Source organism: Acomys minous (genome assembly GCF_964271855.1).
Source record: "Acomys minous genome assembly, chromosome: 9".
Taxonomy (NCBI): Eukaryota; Metazoa; Chordata; class Mammalia; order Rodentia; family Muridae; genus Acomys; species Acomys minous.
Genome location: NC_140490.1, coordinates 56,669,681 through 56,690,798, shown reverse-complemented (window position 1 = coordinate 56,690,798; position 21,118 = coordinate 56,669,681). Strand labels below are relative to the sequence as shown.

Genomic DNA, 21,118 nt, shown 5'->3' with positions numbered 1-21,118 from the left:
ACAAAGGCTATTCCAGCACTTGGGAGATTTGGCCCATAGGACTTCGTGAGTTCAAGGACAATCTGGGTTATGTTGTAAGTTTCAGGCCATCCCTGGCTACAGTGAGAGACATTGTCTCAGAAAGAAAAGAAAAGAAAGGGAAGGAAAGGGAGGGGTGGGGAGCCATGGGGAGGGGAGGGGAGCGATGGGGAGGGGAGGTAAAGGAAGAGAAGAGAAGGGGAACAACGGCTAAAGGGCCACCAACTAAACACATGGCAGACTGAACACGTACGTGTATTTGCTCCCTCTCCCTTCATAACATGACAGAAACCTTAGGATACAGTTCAGGAGAAAAAAGACGGCAGCAGGGAAAATCACTAATTTTTAGAAGACAGACCATTAAGCTCCATACAGTGTATGGCATGGTCACTACAGCAGACAGTGTTGATTGGCTATCAATCACATGTTATTATTTTTAGTGTGTGTGTGTGTGTGTGTGTGTGTGTGTGTGTGTGTGTGTGTGTTTATACATGGTTGCACAGGGATGCATACAGAGAAGTCAGAGGACAACTTATAGGGGTTATGTCCTTCTACTATGAGGTCCCAGGAATGGCAGAAAATGCCTTTACTTGTTGAGCTATCATCATCACCACTACCACCATCTTCATTGTGCATGTTGTATTGTGTGATTGTGTGTATCCATGTGCAATGTGTACGCATGAGCATGGAGGCAAGAGGCTGACATCAAATTCCCTCCTTTCCTGTTCCCCACTGAGCCTAGAGCACACCAATTGGCTAGACCGGCTAGCTAGTGAGCTCTGAGGATGTTACCCCTGCCATTAATGCTAGGTTTAGAGATACAGTGCATGACTTTTCCCTTGATACTGGTCCCCATGCAGCTATAGCAAGCACTCTACCAATTAAACTATCCCTCAAGCCCCACACATTTAAAACTTCTTATTTGTAATAAAAGACCCAGTTTACTTCAGCTCCCTGCATTGTTGCAGAGTCAGATTATGAGGAAAGATTGACCTCGTCCCCAGTATCAGTAAATAAATCCTGACTAGTCTGAAACAGTTCTGTTAATTTCATTCTCCTTGTCTGGTAATTAGTTTAGGAAGTGATGAAGTCACCTACGTTAGGACATGAGGTCATGAGGGAAAGTTGACCAAGGATGGGATGGATTTTGGGAAAAGAACCCACAATTTTGCAGTTAGAATTACAGCTAGACCTCACCTCTACCTCGGTGTGTCTTGGGAGCAGAAGCAGGTCTTGAGTACAAGGCCTTGAGTTCGAGGCCAGCATGGAAACTTAGTAAGATGTTTCCTTAAAATTAAAGGCAAAGGGGGCGAGGCAGGATCCTTTTGGCTCTTACGTCTAAGTTGCCTTCCAGTCATCTGTGAGAAGGCTCCCACAGGGGAGAGGAAATTGAAGATCCAGTCTTGGGAGTGATCCAGATAATCTACAAAGGCCAAACAAGATAGCAGTAGAGGCTGCAGATGATCCCCCTCCCCCTCCCCCACCCCCTCCCCCACCCCTGCCCTTGGGATTTGTGGGCTCAAGAGGGGATGGGTGCTCACAGGTGGAACAGAGTGTCATCCTGGGGCCAAAGAGAGTAAGCCAGGCAGGGTTCCACATTAGACCACTCACACACACACACACACACACACACACACACACACACACTCCACAGCCAGGGTGACATCCAGCTGTCCCAGTGCATCTGTCCTGGCGTCAGTCACACAAGCGCACTGTTTAACTCTACAATATGTGCTTGCATCTGTTTTCAGCTTCCCCTGGGGGAGGGCGAAGGCTGCCTGAGTCGATGTATATGAAGAATTGACAGAACTGAACATTTGCTACTATTTAATTAGAACAAACGGAAAACATAGTTGCTGCATAAAATGGAAATTTCATGAGGCAGAAGGGTGAATGGAATGGGAGACCACAGCCTGTGTCCTTGCCCATGAGCAGAGGAAGGGACAATCTAAGCACTGCCATGGTGACTGGTAATGCCTGGCCATCAGCTGGCTAGACAAATACCTAGAAATAGTTTGTAAAGTCAACAGTCAGACCTAGCTATTAGAATGTACAAGACGCTTGTGGGACACTTTAAACAATATGGACGAGAGAAAAAAGGCTAATCATTCATGCAGAGTTAATAATAAATAATAAGGTTGTCCCTACTGCAAAAAAACAAAAAAAAAGTCAAACAGCTGGAAGAATGTTAAGAAGGCAGAAAATCTGAGCCAGATGATAAAAAAATAAAATAAAATAAAAAAGTAAAATAATGTAAAAATTCTGCTTGCTAAAGTCAAGACGCTTTCTGGCCATGTAATAGGAAGCTCTACTTCTTGTTTCAACTCTAAAGATTAAGGACCGATGGCACACATGAATGGCAGTAGCCTGAGTATGTTCATTCATGCCCTGGGAGAGTGGCATGTCGAGGCAGAAGGTGGCTGGCCACAGAGACAGCGTCAACAGCAGAAGAGAGCTGAGTAGCCCATCAGAAAGTTCCACTTCTAGATTTTTTTTCAGACAATAGCATAATTCCACTTTCATCTCCTGTCCTATGGTTCACAAGTTTGTATTACAGCCCTGACCTCTTGCTTTGTCTTCAAGCCTTCGTCCCTGCTTGTTTAAAAATGTCCACATGGATGCCTGTAAGGATTTCTAACCCAACATACCCAGGACCAAACCTTTTTTTTTTTCTTTCTTTCTTTCTTCCCTTCAACAAATTCCATCCTTCTCCAGGATTCCCTGCCTCGATGGCATCCTTCGTTGTCTCCATGTCAGAAACCACAGAGGTATACTGACCTCTGACCAACTACACTCCAAGCCCCAACGTCCACCTCATCCCGGCCCCTGTCACCGGAAGCCTGCACTGTATCATAGCCCCTACGTTCTCACCAGCATCCCTGGCATCTATTCTCTCCACGGAGTAACCACTTTGAGTTTGTCTCCATGGCACTCAAGATGCATCCAAGCCTCCCTGGCTTCTGAGGTCTGGCCCACCCTTCTCCTCATTTCCCCTTCCGGGACTTCAACCAAAGTGCTGTGCGTGTGAGCGCTGTTCCCAGGAAGCTCTCATGTGTCTCTCTCTCTAGCTTCCCCCACAAAAATGTAAAAGAGTTTGGCTTATCATCTCAGAAGGCCAGTGTCCCAGCCAACCTTGTAAACTCTTTTGCCCACTTGAAAATTCTTGAAAAGCAATCTCCATTCCCAGGCAGACGACTCCCCAGTCCCATGCTTCCTACCCACATCCTTCCAGCGCCATCCGTCAGCTTCCTTGGGCCAACCCCACAGCTGGGCCTGCCCCTTCGGAAGCTGACACTCCCTCAAGGGTGGTGGATTTACGGTGCAGGGTTACCGGGTGCATAAATCTGGGCCTTGGGACCCAAGAACTATGACATTTTTACAGTCTCCTCCCCCAAGTCTCTGCACGTATTTGGAGCAACTGGAGGAAAGAACATCTGGTTTCACTTTTTACAATTCACTCCATGGCTCCCATCTGACAAAAACTTCACTCTTGCCAGAGATCTGGTCCCTGGCTGAATGAATGAGCGGCGAGACCACACTCTGCCAGAGGTCTTAAGTGTCCTGTCTCATCAGGCTGTAAAGAAGCCACCAGAATCAAAAAGGTCTCCCCTAACTACTAAATAGAGAATGTTCCTGAGATCAGGCTGGGTGGCCACATTCCCATTTGCCAGAAGTTAAGGAGGTGCCTTTCTAGGGGAACCAGGGAGAACCTCCAGGATTTCTCTTTCAACAGAAACTATACCCTGAGGACCATGCGCAAAGAATGCTGGAACTTGTAGTTCTCTGGGCAAGATGGCACTGCTGAGAGTCACCGTCACCGGGTAGATTGCAATGCATTGGGGGATTACTCAATCGCCCACACCTATGATCTTGGATAGAACATACCCATAGCAAGTATCATAACTGAAAGTTATATCACCAAAACATTCACACATCTCTGCTTCACTTTTCACTCCAAGGTCCATCTTGTAAGGCATGACTTAGCTCTTTTGTCAACCTGTCTCACCTAGAGCCCCACCTGGTGATGATGAAGGACTGGTTTTGCCCCTGAGTGAGATAGACACAGTAGAGCACCTTAGAAAACTGTATCCCTCCTGGAGGGTCCTGCCAGCAGCTGGCCAGGAGGATCAGAAAACTCAGAACTACGTCCCTTTGAGGCTGCTCCTCTGCAGAACACTGGCTTTTCTTATTCATGACCGTTCACTGTATATGGCTTTGCCCAGACCGACCCACTGAGGAAAACAGTGGTCACCTCATCGCTTTCTTCCTAAAAAGCAGGCCGGCTTCAAGACATCAATAAAATAAAGTCAAACAAAGTCCAAACAGAGCACGGCACCATGGCCCTATGAAGACAGCCAGAGCTGCCGGGTGTCCACATACAAGCCTTACAATCCACTTGCTCACTAGGATTCTCAGCGAGGCTCTCAGCCCCTCCAGGTCAAAAATCCTTCGAGTCCTCACAGCCTGTTCAGTAAACTCTTGTCTCACCACTCTTGTCTGCCACACCCTTAAACTCTAGCCAAGGGGTTCATTTGCTAACGTCAATAACCACCTCTCATTGAGCTCTTATTAACTCCTGTGAGCTCTGCAAAGTATGTGGAAGCACTGTGCCGTTTAGTCCTGTAGCTATCTGAGGTGGGTAATTGTATGCCTGGTTTTCAGAAGGTGGAACTGAGGCGTGGAAGTAAAGCCACTGTGAACCTGCAGCTGCATTCTGCTGGAGGTTGTCACGTGGGCAATAACCACAAAAACCACACAGCCACAACAAGAGACACGATCCCATACTCCCCAAGCCCTGCGTCTTGCCTGGCAGCATTAGTAAGTGGCCTCCCAACAGCTGACTTTTGGGGAAATTCTCTACTACCCCTTTTCCAAGGCCATCTCTTTTACAAACGTAGCTTGTGTGCTTACAGCCCTCACAATGCACACGTAATATATGCCCTGACCTCACTCATCCTCCTACAGGTCGCCTCTTTTCCATATTGCCCCACTTTAGATACACTGTAGTTAATGACAACTTCAATTTCTATCTGTATCTTTCTGTCTGTCTCTGTCTCTCTGTCTCTATCTCTCTGTCTGTGTGTCTCACTTTCTGTCTCTGTTTCTCTCACACATGTGCACTGGCATGCGTGCACACACACACACACATACATGCACGTGCTCATAACAATCTCTTATTTTAAATCCTCAGTGAAGAGATGTCTAAATTACACCAACTGCTTCTTCAACCCATTTCTTTGGAAAGGTCAAGTCTAATCCCTTTATTCTTGCATGAGAGATAAATTGAATGGCTTTCCCTAGTATACACAATGTGACTAAAAGGTCAGGTTGTAAAGCACACTGCCACTTTTGCTTAGCTCTCATAGATCATCCATCTTAGGTACCACTCAAGTGGTTGTAATTGGATGTACCGGGGACTCCTATTGGTGAATGCAAGGAAGAGAAACAGAATCAAGAGATCAGAGTGTGAAAGGTCTACTAGAGATTATAGCTAGGTTTTTGTTTATTTTGTTTTTTATTTTTAATTTTTGAGACAGGGTCTCTCTACATAGCCCTGACTGTCCTGGAACTCACTATGCAGACCAAGCTAGGCTTGAACTCTCAGAGGTCTGCCTAACTCAATCTCCCAAGTGCTGGGATTAAAGGCGTCCGTCACCAGAGCTGGCCTTAGAGATTACTCTCAATAGCAATGCCTCCTCAGACAAAGAGGATGGGGCTTTTATTGAGGACATTTGTGTGTATTCACATAGGAGAGACAGACAGAGACACATGGAGAGGCGGGCACATTCTTGAGCATGCTCTGGTCAGGTCATGCTTCTTTAAATATTGCCTTTTAAAGAAAAATGCAAAACAAAACAAAAACCAAGGTCTTGCTTTGTAGCATTGGTGCAGATGCCGTAGCATTGCAGAAGCAGGCAGGTCTCTGAGAGTTCACAGCTAGCTTGGTCTGCGCATGAGTTCCAGGAGAGTCAGTGTTAAGTGGAGAGACAGCTGGGAGGCTGACCGGCTCAGCTACCACCCAGGCCTGAGCTTTGAGTTGACCCACCCCAAATCTACATCATCTGTGAACCGTTGGAGTTGAAGAGAGGGCCTGGCCTGCTCATCCAAAGCTGCAGGATCTCTTTGACACAGGGCAACAACAGGATGACCAGGAGGAGTCCTGATGAAGATCCAATCCTGGTGATGTCACAGGAGCCAGAGACCTGGAACCAGACTAATGACTCATTGTAATGAAAATTTGTAAGTGAAGAGGTGCGGACAAAAGGATATACTGTGGGACACACTGTGACACACTACAGCTTCCACAACAAGATGTTTTCTATGCGTTGTTTTATTTATTTATTTTGTTTGTTTGTTTTTATTTTCTCTTGGTGGGGAGGTTTCAAGTGTGGAGGGTGGATATGAGGGGACAGGGTGATAAGAGTGAGACTAGGGTACATGATGTGAAACTCACAAAGAATCAAAATTTAAAAACCCAGAAAAATGAGGTCTTGCTTTGTAGCATTAGCTTGCCTAGAACTCACTATGTAGATCAGGCTGGCCTCAGACTCACAGAGACCCACCTGCCTCTGCCTCCCGAGTTCTGGGATCAAAGGTATGTACCACCGCAGCCTGCTTTTTTTTTTTTAAATATGGATGCAAAGCTGTGCATACAATATTTAGTGTGATAATTCAATACAGATTATTCTAGGCCATCAAAGAAGAGTTAAATCAGAGTGACTCTGTTTCCTTACCTGAAACAAACAAACCTCAACTTTGAAAAGCATGTTGACAGTCATTTAAAGGGCACAGGCATCTACAAGATGGCAGTTTTCCCCACACAAGCATGCATGACTACCCCTGAAGGTATGTGCCTGGTGGCTGAGAACCTATGTCTGGGCTCCTGTACAGAGGAGCAATAACAGTCTCTTACTTGGACACTATGAGAGTAAGCCACTTAGAAATGGACTTGGCCCTTGCCAGGCCCTCCAGTGTTTCAGCCTCTGCCAGGATCTTCATGGTGGCCTCCTGGGCGACTCTGGGCCAACACCTCTCAGATAAGCAGGCCTGGGAATCCTCCCTCCAGAACGCCTTAGTTATGTAAGCCACTACTGCTTGAAGTAGCCCAGTCCAGCCCCCGTGATAACTAAGCCAGTGTCCCTTTTCCCACTTACCATGAGTGGAGACATTTCAAAATGTTAAGTGTGATCATGTTGTTCTCCGACTCAGAATTCCTTTAAGGCTCTTCACCAGCACCTGACCAGCAGTGACACTCACTGAAATGGCATCCAAGGCTCTTCAAGGAATGACCTCTGGCCTCTGCTCTCAAGAGATCACTTACCTCTCTTTCCTCTGGCAGACCAGAGCTTGTTTTATTTCTGAAGTCCCTCTCCCTTCCTCCCTCCTTCCCTCCTCCCTCCACCCCTCCCTTACCTCTCTCTCTTTCTCTCTGAGATTCAAGTGTCAGAGCACATGCCAAGGGCCCTTCCAAGAGCAATTTGGATGTTACAGAGGATTAAAATGAGTCTAGAGAGAAAAGTCCCGACCCTGAATTGCAGCAAACACTTCAGTCAAGCCTTCCCTTATGATGCATGGCCCTCATAGCAACACCACTGGGTGACCCAACACAGGCTCTAGATGTTCTGTACTTCCTAGGTAAACAGACTAGCCAGTTAGAGATGCCTACTCCCTCAGTCCCCAATATAATATTGGTACCCAAGACATCTCATCAGGTCGATGATCTAGGTGCCATTTGAAATTGATGGGAACTTGTAACCCTGGGATTCAGGTCCAGAGCCTGTGTATGGGGAGGTAGGAGGAACTGCTGTGAGAGGTACGGATGTGTGGGTGGAAGGGAGGCAGTACTGTATCTTATTTTAATTGTGAAGAATATACCTGGGACATTACTAAATCCACCATCTCTAGAGCACTTTATCTATCTATAAACACTTTGGGTTGTTTATTTGTTTGTCTTCTTTTTTTTTTTAACTTGACATACATACAGCACTTGCCACTTTTATGGGGTCCAGTGTGGTAATCTGATGCACAGCGTGGTTTGTAATGAGTGCAAGTATGCATCCCTTTCCATAAACAGTTATCATGCCCTGTGATTGGGAGCTTTGAACTCCCCTCTTCTTCTTCTTGTCATTGCCATGGTTGTTGTTTTGACAGGCAAGCTCAGACTGGCCTGGGACTTACTGTATGTACCAGGCAGTCTCTAACTGACTGTAATCCTTTCTGCCTCCGCCTCCTGAGAGCTGGGACTGCAGACATGGACCACCATGTTCAACTCTTTTCTAAATCCTTAAAAAACACTGGTGCATTATACATCATAGTTGGAGTGCTTTGCATTTCACTCTGGCCGGCTATTTTTTGGGGGGGGGACCTGATGTCCCCTTTCCCTCCACCCTCCCTAAATATTGTAGCTGTCACACAACTATCCTATTTTGTGAATCATTTTTTATGGGACACAAGTTACTGTGTGTGTGTGTGTGTGTGTGTGTGTGTGTGTGCGCACGCGCACTCACACACCTGCTAAGCACTTAAGTGGCAGTTAGAGAATGACTTGTGGGAATCAATTATCTCTTTCCGACATGTAGTCCCCCAGAAGACACTCAGTTCATATGGTTTGGTGGCAAGTGTCTTAAGCTGCTGTCTCATAGAGCTGAATCAACTTTCTGTGGCTCCACAAATGAATGAGATTGTTTGTCATCCTATGTGTGGCTTTTTTCACTTTACGTAGTATCCTTCAATTTCATCCACATTGTTAAATGAGAGGGTTCCACTCTCTTAAATGGTTGATATTTCATTATGAATATAGTTTCTTTATCCATTTATCTATGGATGAGAGTTTAGTTTTGGTTGGTTGGTTGGTTGGTTGGTTGGTATTTTTGTGAGACAGGGTTTCACTCTGCACATCACAGACAAGCCTGTAACTGACTATGCAGCCCAGGTTGGCCTCAAGTTCAGGACTCTCTTACCCTAGCCTTCTGAGTACTGGGATCACAGGTGCACTACACCTAGCTGGAACTGCTTATAAAATGAAAATATCTGCTAATTGGAATGCCTGAGGAGTCTCCAGTTGCCTCACCAAAGTGAGAGACTCAAGGCCTGTTTATTACAAAACTACATGCCTGCTCAGGCTGACAAGGGCCCCAGAGCTGCCTGGCTACTCTGTGGCTGCTTGGCATCTTCTCTGTGCCTTGTCCCATCACCTGCCCCCTCTTTCATGCCAAGGGACAGAGAGGATACAGCTCTATGTCTCTCCTTTCTCCAAGTTTTTGTGAAGCTGCTCCCTCCCAGCCATTTAGACCTCAGATGTCACCTTGGGTCTTCTTCTTCTTCTTCTTCTTCTTCTTCTTCTTCTTCTTCTTCTTCTTCTTCTTCTTCTTCTTCTTCTTCTTCCTCTTGTCTCCAAAGAAGCCTGTCCCTCTCTCTTCATGAGAGGGGCTACAACAAGAAGTACAAACTGACAATGGCGGCTGAGAAGATATGAAGATGTCTCGTTTCTTCATAGGAAAATGGAATAGAGATGGGAGGGGGGTGTTCCACTTCAGCTCCTTTTGCACAATGACTGCTCACAGCCTTATGCCACTAAAGGGAAAAGAATCTCAAATGTCCTCCTTTTACTACAGTGGTTTGTTTTGTTCTCAAGTGTTCGCCTCAGGGCCTTTAAGCAACAGACCCTGAAAGATGCGGAGGGCTTAAACACCAGCCACTTAACCATTCTTCCACAGATATTTCACCATGAAGCAAGGCGGTGGCTTTTGTCCTAGGATGGGAAGGAGAATCTAATGGTAACAACTCCGGGCCCAGCAAGCCTCCTTCCCATGTGCCTGAGTCTGAAGAGAGCCAGGAGAGACAGTCCGTAGCTGAGCATCAGGTGCAGTGTGGTGGACTTGCTTCTCCCCTGTTGTTTTTCACTGGTTGTATCCCAGCCAAGTACCAGCAGCATCTTCATAGTGCCTGGGTATTGATGTCTCCTTCCCGAGACTGGAAGATTTCCCATCACGTAGCTCTTTTTCGTATTCAGGGCGGTGCCCAGGGCTTCATGCAAGCTAGATAAGATGTCTACCACGAGCCATATTGCCAACCCTCTTCTTACCTGTGACTTTAAGGCAAGGTCTCACTAAGCTGCTCAGTCTGGGCTTCCACTCACCCTGCAGCTTAGGCAGGTCTTCTCCCTGCGATCCTCCTGCCTCAGCCCCTCAGATATCTGGGATTACAGGCTTACACCACCAGGCAGGGCTTTCCTCACAAAATTCTTCATTTTAGCAAGAACTACTTCAAATTTTAATATAGGTTTCTCTTCTTGCTCCGGTATGAATCATTCAGTGACAAAATACAAGAGTTTAAAAAAAATAAAAAAAACAGGAAAATAACCATCTGTGATCCCTCCCAGGTTGCTCAGTTCTGAGCCAATGGTAGTGGTCCCTTGGTAAGCTGGGTCTAGAAGGAAAAGGAGGAAGAACACCCTGGTGTATGCAGCACAGTTTAGTCCTGGAAACTCAACGTGTTAACTCGGCGTGTTTATTATATACATCAAGATGAGGAGGAGTTAGCTAGTCTCCCTGGGAGGTCTCTGCAGGGGAGAGTCTCAAACTGTAAACATCTGGGAGAGGGAGAACACCCTTGATGCTTTCTGTACACTACACCATCATTATACAAAGACCAGAGGAAGGCTTTTCCGACTCCTGTGGGTCTGAGTGATATGACTGTGCTCATGCCAACAAAACACACTTAACACATTCACTCAGGCCCTCTTTTGCTTATGGCAGTAGTGTTTGCCAATTTCCCTGGTGTAAACATTTCTACCATGGCAGATCAGCTAGTAGGTTGCTGGGGGTGCAACCTAGTGGTAGAGCACTTGCCTAGAAGGTGCCGGGACTCAGGTTTTGTTAGTGGGCGTACACTACCCCCAGCCTGTCCTCAGGCTCCGGAAGCTACGTCATCACTAGTCACCAACCCTTTAAATCCCCTCACCTTCCATCCCAGATGGCTCTCTTGTTCTTTCTCTATATATCCTAACCTGTCTGTCTGTCTGTCTGTCTATCTCTCTCATGTCCCCACTCTGAGACAGCCTTTCACACCCTCACCCCTACCCCAAATAAATCCCTTACGTGAGATCTGTTGCGTAGTATGATCCTTGAGACATACCTTGGCCAGGACCCACCAAGATGCTCTGCTGCTAAATACTGATAGGTTCAATCCCTAGCACCCTTAAAAAATCCTCGGAAGGAACCCACACAAGCCAGCTATACATATGCGTTGCCACCACACAACGCATGAACTCCTACCACAGGTCCCAACTACAGAAACACAAAGACAGATACTAACAGACTTTTTTTGAAAAAAAGAAATTTGAACCAGTACACCAAAATTTGGGTAAGAGTGAGCATTTGGTAATTAATCTCCGTGAACAAGCTGGTACATTATGTAAGGCTGTTAATCTGTGCGGCCTGGCCTGCCTTTCACCTCGGTGCACTACGTAGGGGTGAGAAGAGTTTGTTGATGGCTGAGGCCTAGTTCCTTAACGCCCATTTACCTGTGGTCCAGCAATAAAGCATTCAGGTCCTAAGGGAACTCTGCCACCCTAGTGGACACATAACACCTTAGCCCCTCACACTGAGGGTGTTAAGCAGGCTAAGACCCAAGACCTATACCAAAGATATAGACCAAGTCCTTGCTTTAGACAAAGCAGCAGGACCATTTTGTTCATCTGACTGATGCAAACAGCTTTTATCTGGAGGGATCTGGGAGGCAAAGGCTTAGCGAGTCTGATCTGGCTCTAGCTCAAAGCTCTGTCACTCACCTGGACCTGTCCCAGGTAAACTGGAAATTTCAAGGCTCAGCCAGGTATGAGGCTATGCAAAAAGAGAAAGATAAGATGTGTGATGTGTGCCTCACCCCACATACTCCTCAGTGATGCTAACCACACCCCCAAGGCCTGCCAAATGGGCAGAAAACTCGGTGAAAGCTAACAGGATTCAAAAGGAAAAGAGTCAGCAACTGACTCTCCAGACCAGCTGCCCCGTCCCAGGGAGCAGGACATTAGCTCTTTCTGGTCACGAGGGAAAAAAATGCATGACAGTTACATTCAGTACCTCTAGGCGTTGTGTTGATGGAAACAATGAAGCTCTGTTTTCTGGATGGATTGCGCAAAGTTTAAGGAGCCTTCGCTAGGAGTTGAGGGTACAGAGTCAAAGGGCTGGCCTCCTGCTCAGATGTAGCTGATAGGCAACTCAGTCTCCATAGGGGTCCCCTAGTAAGGGGAGCTAGGGCTGTCATGGACTCACTTGCCTGCACTTTGATCACTTCCCCCTGGCGGGGTGCCTTACCAGGCCATAGAGGAAGAAGATGCAGGCAGTATTGATGAGACTTGGTGGTCTGGGGTCAGTTGACAGAGGAGAAGGGCTCCCCTTCTCTGAGAACTAGGAGAGGGGCATGGGGGAGGGGAGAGGGAGGGAGGGTGGGACTGGGAGGAGACAAGGGAGGGGCTGCATTTGGCATATAAAGTGAATGAACTTTTAAAAATACATTGAAATTTAAAAAACCAAAAGCTGATCTGTGGCACCCTCTAGAATCCCTCTCCTCAGCAGGCAGGCAGCCAGGTCTACATGATAGGGTCTGGGAGACTCACTGAATGGCCGTGGGCACACGCCGTGTACAGATTACAGAGCACAGAGCCAAGAGATAGTGGGGGCGGGGCGCAGAGGCCAGAGGTGAAGCTGGGATTCAGGTAACAGAAAACTCTGATGGAGTCAGGCAAAAATCCATGCAGGAAATCCAAGGATGGGAAAGTCTCAGCTGTGGCCACCCAAAAACAGGTAAGTGGGTTTGGGGTAGGAGATGACTATCCTTGGACTATGTTTTAAGTGATAGAAACAGACCTGTGTCTTTTCTTGTTCGAGGAGGGAGTCCCTAAAACCCACTGTCCTGTTTCAGCAGTCCTAAGGATTCCACAGTCAAGCAGCAGCAAATCTAAACATTGCCTGTTACCAAGTAAAGAGCTCTCCTTGAATCTCATCTTCTCAAAGGAAAGAATTCAGCCAAGAGTAGGAGACAGTTCACACAGAAGCTTCTTTAGCAAAGTGAGGTAGACACTGCAAGGTACCCTGTATTGGAGAGGGGTACCCCAAAGCAGGGAATAACAGCTTACTACATTTTGTGTTCTGGACTTTAAAAACTATTTTTTTTAAATGAATATATGTGAGTTAAGCCCTGTATCATGAAGTAAGGTAACAACCCCCCACCCCCACCCCCACCCCTACCCCACCCTGCTGCAGCCGACAAAATCCTAGTGGATCAGATCTCCCCGTACAGATAATTTCTTGCCATGATCCTATTTTAAAGCTCACAAGAAATGGGAGCCAAAACTACAATGATATTATAATGAAGCTGGGAGTCTTGAGGATGCGGACCCATGAGACCACGTCAGGAGAGTTCTCCGGGCCCTGAGCCTCTGACCGGGCAGGATGGACCTAACTGTAGCTTCGGGGATGCTGAACCACAAAGGTGCATTCTGACCAGTGGGACACTTAGCTACTGAGATATAGCTGCAGTTTTCCCCGCTTACCTCATGCATCACTCCTTGCTGACATCATCTCGTTTCCCCAGCACCAGCACCTAGTGAGAGACAAAGAAAATGACCTCACAAATTACAAGCCGCCGAGTCGAGTTTACAGCCCAGAGACCTTCAAATATCTTAGAGTGCAGGGCATGGAGGGATGAAGGATAAAAAGTTGGGGAAATATTTAAAGGGAACATGGAGCCTAAAAGGGGGGGGGGGGACACTGAGGTCGCCATGATTTTCTATCTGTAAGACAGAAAGAGACTCTGTCAATGGAACCAGTTTGAACCCATTCCTCCAGCAGTGAGCTTTCCCCTGCCCCACCATCATCCACCTGGCAGCAAGCTCCCATTCCTCCATTCCCTCAGGCATTTCCGTTCCTCTTAAACCACATTCGTCTCATGGGAAAAAAATACAGTATGAGCTTATACATGACTGAACAGAGAATCCACTACATGAAAGCCGGTTACCTAAGTGGTCCTTTCTACACGTGCATGTCAATGCTTTCTACTGCTAACGGGGTTGGCAACTACTAGACAGACAGACAGACACACACACACACACACACACAGAGAGAGAGAGAGAAAGAGCTCTATGTGTGTAGGTTTCATATCTGTGAATTCAGCCAACCATATATCGAAAATATTTTTAAAAGTTGTACATATACTGAACACGTAGTGACCTTTTCTTTGTCATTATTCCCTAAACAATATAACAACTATTCACGTTGTGACAAATATTATACATAAGGTAGAGACTGTTTACATGCAGGAGGAGCGATGGAATCTGTACAGTCTTTAAACATGGTACTTGAGCTCCTATAGATTTTGGTATCCCCAGGGGTCGTGGAACCAATTCCCCAGGAATACAAGGGGGTGACTGCGTTAAAAATCCAGCAAAACTGAGGGGTGACATTGCTCAATGGCCATAAACTAGGTTTGGGGAGAAGTGGGCACGGGTGGGAAGCAGACAGCAGGACACTTCTCACTGCCAATAGGTGTCTCATTGGTGACAAGCTGGTGGGGTGCTGCAAAGCAGCAGTGCAAGCTGGGAACAAAAGACCAGGAGAGGTCGCAAACTGTTGCTGCCAGTTGAATGTGTCCCCACGTGCATGTATTGGAAACTATCCCAGTACAGCACTGGAAGACAGGCCTGTAAGAAGTATGTAGTTTAGTGTTGTCACCATGGGGGAGGGGTAGGCATCAGGAGAATGAACTTGTTATAAGACAATTCTCTTTTTTTCCTAATTTATAGTTGCATCTATTACACATACACACATATGATTTTCTTTATTCTTGAGAATTTCATTCATGAGTTTCCGATGAAATATGACCAGTTCCTATTTCCCTTCTTCACCTCCTCCCCCAATATTCCTTCTACAAGTCCTTCTCCCAATATCAGCATTTTTTTTTGATAGCCCAATAAGTCCGATAGTGCACAGGCGTGAAGCAACCCATGGAAGCAGGGAAAACCTGCCAGTGGCCACGTCCTCAAAAAAAAAATCTTTCTTTAGCAGACACCAACTGCCTTTTTGTAAAGGGTGGGTCTGAAAGGCATGTCTCCCTCCCATGGCAGGATTTTGGCTGGCTTGATCTTGTGTAGTTCTTTGCAGGGGACCTCAGCTTCTGTGACGTCATGAGTGTGACAACAATGCTGTCTCCAGAAGGTGGTGTTCCATGGCGCTCCTCAGTCTCTTCCAACTCTTACATTCGTTCTGGCTCCTGTTCCAAAATGTTCCCTGAGCCTGGAAGAAGGGGTGTTGGTAAGTATGGCCCCCTCAGAGCTGAGCGCCCACTCTGGAAGGAAAAGCTTCTCTCTCTTGCCTTTGCTGTGCTGGTCCTCACATTTGGCACCTGAGGATGAAGCAGTAAGAAGCCCCTCATTGGAAGCTGGCCCTCTGACCTTGAACTCCCTAGCTTCCGGAGCTGTAAAGGAGCTTATTTTATTCCTAAGCTTCTGAGCTATTCTGCTAATACAGCACAAAAGAAGCAGACATCTTCAAAGCTAGATCACAACATCACAAACTACAACAAAGCAACCATAGAGACAGACAGCTAGATAGACACAAAAGGACCCTTGGTTCCGCTCTCCTTCACCCAACTCTAGTGCCATTGATGCAGAGCTCTTGTGGATCTGCTCCCTGAGGATTGGTGGAAAGGAAGTTGGGACCGCCCTCTCCCCCTGCCCACTATGCTAAAGGTGCCACAAGGACAGACAGACTTTGTGTCTTCATGTGGGTTCTGCCCACACCAAAGACCCTCAAGGCCCAGGCAGAGCAGGGCTCCAGAGAGAGACTTGGTTTTCATTACCATCCTCAGCAGTTATAAACTCTGACCCTTACATTTGAAAGTACTCGTGTATCTGGCTACCTGGACCTACCAGCTCTTGTCCAGATGGGGCCACCCAGCACCTGCCTGCCTGTACAGGTTTGCTGGACCTGTTGGAAAGCATCAGTTGCCCCATAACCGAACAAAGGCCACCAGTCTACTTCAGAACCAAAGGAGTTGGGGCACCCTGCTATGTCATGTTTCCCCCTCCTTCAGGAGGGTCTGCACACCTTGAGGGTCACAGCAGTTAGTCAGCCTATGCATGGGTAATAGCAGTGAAGGACCCAGCTCACAAGATAAGCCCAGCCCTGAGGCTGCAGCATGGCAGGTCTCCATACAGAGCTTCTGCTGCAGTGGCTGAGTGCCAAAAACGGTTAATAGTAGAAAATATGTTCTCCTTAACACATCCAGAGAGAAACACTGTCACTGAGGAGACTTCGATTGTCACCAGAAACACTGGGGCCACACTGGGTCTAAGCAGCTTCCTGCCAGCTGATAAAGACCACGCATCTGTGTGTTTCTCTTCAACAGCTCTCTTCGAGGTCACTGGGCACCAGAAATGGAAACAGAAATGGCAGTTGCTGTAACGAAAGCAGGTGGCAGGATCTGTCCTAGGGGGAGGGGAAGATTTATTTATGTGGCCTAAGAACTACAACACTACGAGCTGTCAGTGTTACACCAGGCTTACTGGCGCTTTCTCTCTCTCTCTCTCTCTCTCTCTCTCTCTCTCTCTCTCTCTCTCTCTCTCCCTCCCTCCCTCCCTCCCTCCCTCTCTCTCTCTCTCTCTCTCTCTCTCTCCCTCCCTCCCTCCCTCCATCCCTCCCTCTCTCCCTCTCTCTCTCTCTCTCTCTCTCTCCCTCCCTCCCTCCCTCCATCCCTCCCTCTCTCTCTCTCTCTCTCTCTCCCTCCCTCCCTCCCTCCATCCCTCCCTCTCTCTCTCTCTCTCTCTCTCCACACACCCGATCTGAAGTATCCAAACTGCTGTCCAGATAACAAAGTAAATGCTGAATGGATGTGTGGTCCTGGGACTGGGGAGACGGCTCAGTCTGTGATGTGACCCCTGTGCAAGCACTCAGACCTGAGACCCAGGGGTCGTGGGAAGACAGGGTTAGCCCTGGAGCCTGACGGCTGGCTGGCCCAGCTAAATCAGTAAGCTCAGGGTCTAATGAGAGACCACTTCTTGTTGTTATTGTTGTTGTTGTTGTTGTTGTTGTTGTTGTTGTTGTTCTTGCTTTGAGACAGGGTTTCTCTGTGTAGCCCTCGCTGTCCTACAACTCACTCTGTAGATCAAGTTGGCCGTGAACTGGGAGATCTGCCTGAGGTTGCCTCCTGAGTGTTGGGATTAAAGGCATGTGCCACCACTGCCTGGCAAGAGACCCCATCTTTAAAAAAATACTCTATAATATATATATATGTATATATACATATATATCATATTATATATCTAGTATACATATGTATAGTATGTGTATATAAATACATAGGTACACGGGGACTTTTTTTTTCTTTTTCTTTTTCAGTGCTGAGACTTGAACTCAGGTCCTTTCACATGCTAATCAAGTACCCTATACTGAGCTTTCGCTCCAGTCCTAGCTATAGTATATGTGCAGGATATATAAACACATGTATATCTCACTCTCCAAATGAATAAACAATAATTAGTGCATGGTTAAAAGATACACAACATGTGATATGTACCATGTGGCATCTATCTATTATATATAAATGTATATGGCATACATATACATACATAATGTGTCAGCTCACACATTGGCTATTTTCAGGAAAAAAAAAGTTCTAGTTTAAAATATTGATACTGTACGTCAATGTCCTGATTTATAGCCACTTGAGTTCTGGCAGAATTTCCCAGGACTGTGATTATTTAAAAAAAAAAAAAAAGCCCTGAAAATCCCCCTATCTGGCAGCCCCCTGATGCCAGCTTAACCCTAATTGCCTGCAGTAGGTCCAATTAGAGGCAAATCAGATTTCCCCTTCATTTCATCTGATGAAGTGCTCTGGCGAAATCTCTGCCACCCTGACCAGGCTGGGGAGAGGGGGAGGCCACAGAGAGAGGAGCAGAGCCAGCAGCCCTGAGAGTGAAGCCTGGCCCTCCTGCCCAGAGTCCCCAGGCTGGTGAGCTGGCCTGTGGTACACTCTCAACTTTGTCTCTCTAGTTCCCTCTCTCCTCTCACAGGGCAATGTTTCCTTCTGTTTCTCGCTGTGCTCTTAGCATCGTTATCTTCCACGCATGGGATGCCCAGTGTTTACCACTGACTTCGGTGAGAATCAATCTATCAGGCAGGCCTTGAAAAGTCACCTGATTCTTTGGGCTCTCTCTTCCTCTGTCTTCTCAGTGCCTTTCTCTAATCACACACACACACACACACACACACACACACACACACACACACACACACACACACACGGCTGCTCACGCCTGGATGCAGGTGCCAGCACAGAAAGATGTAGGATGTTGGCCACAGCCACTTTGTATGACACCAAGGCATAGATACCAGGGCTCTGGCTCCACATAAAGTGTGCCCTGCCAAACCCTTCTCTCCCTGCCCCTCAAGGTCACAGTGAGAGATTACGAAAGAGTGGAAAAGCACTGCTCAGAAAGTGGGCCACGGGGACTTTCCTCCAGCGAGGAAGGCGAGAGCAATGCTCAGCCTGGTGCAGGTCGGCTGCTCTGTGGAGGAAGGAAGCACGGAGCCAGGGATACCCCCAAACAGGCTGCCTCTGCACTCCCCTCCAGAGGTTCTGGAAAAACGTGATATGGAGGTATCGAGGAAGCTTGGCTGGTTGGGAAATCCTTGCTAGATCATCTGACGTAGATTTTCCCTCACAAACATTAACTTGTTTCCCCAGAACTGAAGGCTGCTCTGCGGCAGCCACTTTTTCTTCTTGTTAAGTAGCCTAGGCTAGCCTCAAACTTTCTATCCTCCGGCCTCAGTCTCCCCCGAATGCTGAGATTACCCACACAAGCCACCACACCCATCTTATTTAATCTCTTGCAAGTGAGACAAATATTCTAAAATAAGCATTTCCTCGGCTGCGGAATCCATTAATAGCACAGGCCAAGGAATCCTCATCTCTCTTCAAAAAAATTATTCTAGAACAACAAATAGCATCAGTCCTCAAGTGCGCTGGCGAAGGCAGGGCTGTTAGGCATTATGACACGACAGAGGGTGGCATCGGTTTCCAAGAACTGTGGCAGCTTCCAAGGAGAGCATTTATGGACAGTGAGGCAGTGACTTGCACCTCAACAACAGGAAGATACTGCCTTCATAAACAACAACTGCCCACACCTTCCAAGCCACACTCCTGGTTTGAAAACATTTTCAGTCCCAACTTTTCCCCAGACACTCTCAAGTATTTATAGCAGAACTGGGCCTTGAGAGAATCCCAGAAGTTTAGAGTTGATTCCAGGTATAGCAAAGAGATTGCCAGTTTCAGGCCTGCATCCTGAAGGCAGCACCCCCCAAGAGAGATGGCCTGATGAAGAGCTGGGGACCAGGTCCAGTTCCAGACACTGCCTTCTGCCCACCCTGTCAGCGTTTCTCCTAGCCATGGCCTCCTGGCATCTTTTGGCAGCTGCCAGCCTACAAACCCGTCTTACCAGTTCCTGGGCAACCAGCCATCTTTTCTGAATGCCTGAACCTCCAGCCCCTTTCCTAGGAGTGGCCTGGCAGGGAACTGCCTAGCAGGGGTGCTGGAGCACCACCCTACAATCCCAGCCTGCGAGACCACACTGTACAAAGAAGCTACAGCCTGGCCAGGGCTGCACAGAACCACCCTCAGGTACCACAGGCCCTCTGTGAGAAAGCCAACCTCCCCCTCCCCCCAGGACAGACATTTTACCTCCCCAGCCTGAGAGGCCCAGGTCTGAAAGCCCGGCTGGACTTTTTTCCTCCAGGTTAGCTATCAGTTCTCTGCTGCTGCAGCCTGCCACCCTGAGGCTGTCCTTGTGTGTGGGACTGGCCTTGGGATTCCTGCTTGATGTTTACAGCAGGCACCAGCGGAGGTGACTTCCTGACTCCCTTCTCTGCCACCTTGAAATTAGCCAGTGAGAAGGAAGGACGCCACAAGGCCTGTGCCTGGATATGCCCCATTAGCCCAAACTGGAGTGGCCCAGTAGAGCCACAAGGGAGGGGGGGGCTAGGAGCCAGACTCTCCGTGCCCATTGCTCATGAAGCTGCCTTTGCTGGATCTGTGTGCAATTTCCACACTTTATATGTAATTTAGATTTATTTATTTTTATTTTACGTGTATGGGGTGTTTCGCCCGCGTATCTGTATACTATGTATGTGCCCGATGCCAAGGAAGGCCAGAAGAAGGAGTCAGATTTTCTGGAACTAGAGTTACAGACAGTTGATAACCACCATGTGGGTTCTGGGAATAAAACCCAGTTCATCTGGAAGAGCAGTAAGTGCCTTTAACCACTGAGTCGTCTATCCAGGCCCCAAAGCGCATTTTTCTTAATTACATAACGATGCAGAAAGTATATGCTTTTCCATATATACTTCAGGATGTCTTCCTTGGAGGGGGTGCTCCATCAGCCCCTGTAGAGCATGAGAGGCGCTGCAGCTTGGGTGTGGATGCACTACCCGACTCTGAGTGCAGCCGCCCCGTGACTGCTGCATGTGGGTCTGGACATCCTTTGCCGTACGGATGCGTTTCCCTGCTGCAGCAAGATAGCAGGGGCTGAGCTGGAACATCAAGGTTGCCACAGCTCAGGAACCAGTTGAAGAGCAGGCCTGAAAGTCCTTCCTGACCTGGACTTCTCCTAATGAGGAGAGCATGTGTGTGACAAGTGGGTCCCGTGTAAGTTTCCTAGGGTCACGTGCCACATGAGCCAGCACTCTGGGGACTCTTTCCTCAGCCTACCATCTCACTCCCATGTTTGGAAATGCCTTTCTTTTCTTTCTTTTTTTTATTTTTATTCTTTTTTATTTTATTTTTTATTACTTGTTTTGTTTTTCAAGACAGGGTTTCTCTGTGTAGCCTTGCCTATCCTAGACTCGCTTTGTAGACCAGGCTGGCCTGGAACTCACAGCGATCTGCCTGCCTCTGCCTCCCAAATGATGGGATTAAAGGCGTGTACCACCATGCCCGGAGCCCTTTCTTTTCTTATTAAGCTCTCTCTATTTCTAGTCCTAGCGGTGCGTCCCTGCACAATCGTACATCGTGGGATCTGGGAGCCTGAAAACTGGTGCCCTTGGAA

General features: G+C 47.5%; 1 long non-coding RNA gene across 1 annotated transcript in view; it reads right to left on the bottom strand.

Annotated features, from left to right (window-relative positions):
• The window catches only part of LOC311606026, a 46,166-nt gene extending 25,708 nt beyond the window's left edge, over positions 1-20,458 (bottom strand). Inside the window, exons 1-3 of the long non-coding RNA XR_014782166.1 lie at positions 19,756-20,458; positions 13,574-15,311; positions 11,810-11,861 (exon numbers count right to left, since the gene is read on the bottom strand). This is a non-coding gene — a long non-coding RNA (uncharacterized lncRNA). The remainder of the gene's footprint in view (positions 1-11,809; positions 11,862-13,573; positions 15,312-19,755) is intronic.
• Positions 20,459-21,118: the final 660 nt, after the last annotated feature.